Raw genomic sequence first — 6409 nt, forward strand, 5'->3', positions numbered from 1 at the left:
CCCAGGCCCCTGCCCATCTCGCTCCCCAGGCCCCTGCCCATCTCGCTCCCCAGGCCCCTGCCCATCTCGCTCCCCAGGCCCCTGCCCATCTCGCTTCGGATGGGGAAGGGATGGGGCCCGGCCACTGGGATGTGCTGGGAAGGGCAGGAAGATCATGGATAAGAGATCTGTATTGCAGGTACCATAAGCATTATGTGTGCGTGTGTGTATGATACAGGGGGCGTGATATAACGTACGGGGGGGTGTATGATACAGGGGGAATGATGTCCTACAGAAGGCGCATGTTTGATACAGGGGGCGTGATATGACCGAGACGGCGTGTGTATGATACAAGGGGCGTGTTTATGATACAGAGGAGATGATATGACCGACAGATAGCGTGTGTATGATACAGGGGGCGTGATATGACCTACAGGGGTTGTGTGTATGATAAAGGAGGCGTGATATGACTGATAGATGGCTTGTGTATGATACAGGGGGCGTGATATGACCTACAGGGGGTGTGTATGATAAAGGAGGCGTGATATGACTGATAGATGGCTTGTGTATGATACAGGGGGCGTGATATGACCTACAGGGGGTGTGTATGATAAAGGAGGCGTGATATGACTGATAGATGGCTTGTGTATGATACAGGGGGCGTGATATGACCTACAGGGGGTGTGTATGATAAAGGAGGCGTGATATGACTGATAGATGGCTTGTGTATGATACAGGGGGCGTGATATGACTTAAGGTGCCCATCCAATAGACCAGGGGTGGGGAACCTTTTTTCTGCCGAGGGCCATTTTGATATATATAACATTATTCGCCCAGTCACACCATCTACTGTACACAGCTATTATCACACCAGACCCCCCCATATAACGCCCAGTCACACCATATACTGCACACAGCTATTATCACACCAGACCCCCATATAACACAGCTATTATCACACCAGACCCCCCATATAACACCCAGTCACACCATATACTGCACACAGCTATTATCACACCAGACCCCCATATAACACAGCTATTATCACACCAGGCCCCCCATATAACACCCAGTCACACCATATACTGCACACAGCTATTATCACACCAGACCCCCCATATAACACCCAGTCACACCATATACTGCACACAGCTATTATCACACCAGACCCCCATATAACGCCCAGTCACACCATATACTGCACACAGCTATTATCACACCAGACACCCATATAACGCCCAGTCACACCATATACTGTACAGACCCCCCATATAACGCCCAGTCACACCATCTACTGTACACAGCTATTATCACACCAGACCCCCATATAACACCGTCACACCATATACTGCACACAGCTATTATCACACCAGACCCCCATATAACGCCCAGTCACACCATATACTGCACACAGCTATTATCACACCAGACCCCCATATAACGCCCAGTTACACCATATACTGTACAGACCCCCCATATAACGCCCAGTCACACCATCTACTGTACACAGCTATTATCACACCAGACCCCAATATAACACAGCTATTATCACACCAGACCCCCATATAACGCCCAGTCACACCATATACTGCACACAGCTATTATCACACCAGACCCCCATATAACGCCCAGTCACACCATATACTGTATAGACCCCCCATATAACGCCCAGTCACACCATATACTGCACACAGCTATTATCACACCAGACCCCATATAACACAGCTATTATCACACCAGACCCCCATATAACGCCCAGTCACACCATATACTGCACACAGCTATTCTCACACCAGACCCCCATATAACGCCCAGTCACACCATATACTGTACAGACCCCCCATATAACGCCCAGTCACGCCATATACTGCACACAGCTATTATCACACCAGACCCCCATATACTGCACACAGCTATTATCACACCAGACCCCCATATAACGCCCAGTCACACCATCTACTGTACACAGCTATTATCACACCAGACCCCCCATATAACACAGCTATTATCACACCAGACCCCCCATATAACACCCAGTCACACCATATACTGCACACAGCTATTATCACACCAGACCCCCATATAACACAGCTATTATCACACCAGACCCCCCATATAACACCCAGTCACACCATATACTGTACACAGCTTTTATCACACCAGACCCCCCACATAACGCCCAGTCACACCATATGCTATACACAGCTATTATCACACCAGACCCCCCCATATAACACCCAGTCACACCATATACTGCACACAGCTATTATCACACCAGACCCCCATATAACACAGCTATTCACACCAGACCCCCCATATAACACCCAGTCACACCATATACTATACACAGCTATTATCACACCAGACCCCCCATATAACGCCCAGTCACACCATCTACTGTACACAGCTATTATCACACCAGACCCCCATATAACGCCCTGTCACACCATATACTGTACAGACCCCCCATATAACGCCCTGTCACACCATCTACTGTACACAGCTATTATCACACCAGACCCCCATATAACGCCCAGTAACACCATCTACTGTACACAGCTATTATCACACCAGACCCCCATATAACACAGCTATTATCACACCAGACCCCCCCATATAACACCGTCACACCATATACTGCACACAGCTATTATCAAACCAGACCCCCATATAACACAGCTATTATCACACCAGACCCCCCATATAATGCCCTGTCACACCATATACTGCACACAGCTATTATCACACCAGACCCCCATATAACACAGCTATTATCACACCAGACCCCCCATATAATGCCCTGTCACACCATATACTGCACACAGCTATTATCACACCAGACCCCCATATAACACCCAGTCACACCATATACTGCACACAGCTATTATCACACCAGACTCCCATATAACACAGCTATTATCACACCAGACACCCCATATAACGCCCAGTCACACCATCTACTGTACAGACCCCCCATATAACGCCCAGTCACACCATCTACTGTACAGACCCCCCATATAACGCCTTGTCACACCATCTACTGTACAGACCCCCCATATAACGCCCAGTCACACCATCTACTGTACAGACCCCCCATATAACGCCCTGTCACACCATCTACTGTACAGACCCCCATATAACGCCCTGTCACACCATCTACTGTACAGACCCCCCATATAACGCCCTGTCACACCATCTACTGTACAGACCCCCCATATAACGCCCTGTCACACCATCTACTGTACAGACCCCCCATATAACGCCCTGTCACACCATCTACTGTACAGACCCCCAATATAACGCCCTGTCACACCATCTACTGTACAGACCCCCCATATAACGCCCTGTCACACCATCTACTGTACAGACCCCCCATATAACGCCCTGTCACACCATCTACTGTACAGACCCCCCATATAACGCCCTGTCACACCATCTACTGTACAGACCCCCCATATAACGCCCTGTCACACCATCTACTGTACAGACCCCCCATATAACGCCCTGTCACACCATCTACTGTACAGACCCCCCATATAACGCCCTGTCACACCATCTACTGTACAGACCCCCCATATAACGCCCTGTCACACCATCTACTGTACAGACCCCCCATATAACGCCCTGTCACACCATCTACTGTACAGACCCCCCATATAACGCCCTGTCACACCATCTACTGTACAGACCCCCCCATATAACGCCCTGTCACACCATCTACTGTACACAGCTATTATCACACCAGACCCCCATATAACACAGCTATTATCACACCAGACCCCCCATATAACACCCAGTCACACCATATACTGCACACAGCTATTATCACACCAGACCCCCATATAACACAGCTATTATCACACCAGACCCCCCATATAACGCCCTGTCACACCATATACTGCACACAGCTATTATCACACCAGACCCCCATATAACACAGCTATTATCACACCAGACCCCCCATATAACACCCAGTCACACCATATACTGCACACAGCTATTATCACACCAGACCCCCATATAACACCCAGTCACACCATATACTGCACACAGCTATTATCACACCAGACCCCCATATAACACAGCTATTATCACACCAGACACCCCATATAATGCCCAGTCACACCATCTACTGTACGGACCCCCCATATAACGCCCAGTCACACCATCTACTGTACAGACCCCCCATATAACGCCTTGTCACACCATCTACTGTACAGACCCCCCATATAATGCCCAGTCACACCATCTACTGTACAGACCCCCCATATAACGCCCAGTCACACCATCTACTGTACAGACCCCCCATATAACGCCCTGTCACACCATCTACTGTACAGACCCCCCATATAACGCCCAGTCACACCATCTACTGTACAGACCCCCCATATAACGCCCTGTCACACCATCTACTGTACAGACCCCCCATATAACGCCCTGTCACACCATCTACTGTACAGACCCCCCATATAACGCCCAGTCGCACCATCTACTGTACACAGCTATTATCACACCAGACCCCCATATAACACAGCTATTATCACACCAGACCCCCCATATAACACCCAGTCACACCATATACTGCACACAGCTATTATCACACCAGACCCCATATAACACAGCTATTATCACACCAGACCCCCCATATAATGCCCAGTCACACCATATACTGTACAGACCCCCCATATATAACGCCCAGTCACACCATCTACTGTACAGACCCCCCATATAATGCCCAGTCACACCATCTACTGTACAGACCCCCCATATAACGCCCTGTCACACCATCTACTGTACAGACCCCCCATATAACGCCCTGTCACACCATCTACTGTACAGACCCCCCATATAACGCCCTGTCACACCATCTACTGTACAGACCCCCCATATAACGCCCAGTCGCACCATCTACTGTACACAGCTATTATCACACCAGACCCCCATATAACACAGCTATTATCACACCAGACCCCCCATATAACACCCAGTCACACCATATACTGCACACAGCTATTATCACACCAGACCCCCCATATAACGCCCTGTCACACCATCTACTGTACAGACCCCCCATATAACGCCCTGTCACACCATCTACTGTACAGACCCCCCATATAACGCCCAGTCACACCATCTACTGTACAGACCCCCCATATAACGCCCAGTCACACCATCTACTGTACAGACCCCCCATATAACGCCCTGTCACACCATCTACTGTACAGACCCCCCATATAACGCCCAGTCACACCATCTACTGTACAGACCCCCCATATAACGCCCTGTCACACCATCTACTGTACAGACCCCCCATATAACGCCCTGTCACACCATCTACTGTACAGACCCCCCATATAACGCCCAGTCACACCATCTACTGTACAGACCCCCCATATAACGCCCTGTCACACCATCTACTGTACAGACCCCCCATATAACGCCCTGTCACACCATCTACTGTACAGACCCCCCATATAACGCCCTGTCACACCATCTACTGTACAGACCCCCCATATAACGCCCTGTCACACCATCTACTGTACAGACCCCCCATATAACGCCCTGTCACACCATCTACTGTACAGACCCCCCATATAACGCCCTGTCACACCATCTACTGTACAGACCCCCATATAACGCCCTGTCACACCATCTACTGTACAGACCCCCCATATAACGCCCTGTCACACCATCTACTGTACAGACCCCCCATATAACGCCCTGTCACACCATCTACTGTACAGACCCCCCATATAACGCCCTGTCACACCATCTACTGTACAGACCCCCCATATAACGCCCAGTCACACCATCTACTGTACAGACCCCCCATATAACGCCCTGTCACACCATCTACTGTACAGACCCCCCATATAACGCCCTGTCACACCATCTACTGTACAGACCCCCCATATAACGCCCTGTCACACCATCTACTGTACAGACCCCCCATATAACGCCCTGTCACACCATCTACTGTACAGACCCCCCATATAACGCCCTGTCACACCATCTACTGTACAGACCCCCATATAACGCCCTGTCACACCATCTACTGTACAGACCCCCCATATAACGCCCTGTCACACCATCTACTGTACAGACCCCCCATATAACGCCCTGTCACACCATCTACTGTACAGACCCCCCATATAACGCCCTGTCACACCATCTACTGTACAGACCCCCCATATAACGCCCTGTCACACCATCTACTGTACAGACCCCCATATAACGCCCTGTCACACCATCTACTGTACAGACCCCCCATATAACGCCCTGTCACACCATCTACTGTACAGACCCCCCATATAACGCCCTGTCACACCATCTACTGTACAGACCCCCCATATAACGCCCTGTCACACCATCTACTGTACAGACCCCCATATAACGCCCTGTCACACCATCTACTGTACAGACCCCCCAT

Source organism: Taudactylus pleione, unplaced genomic scaffold, assembly GCF_031769625.1.
Source record: "Taudactylus pleione unplaced genomic scaffold, aTauple2 ptg003018l, whole genome shotgun sequence".
Classification (NCBI taxonomy): domain Eukaryota; kingdom Metazoa; phylum Chordata; class Amphibia; order Anura; family Myobatrachidae; genus Taudactylus; species Taudactylus pleione.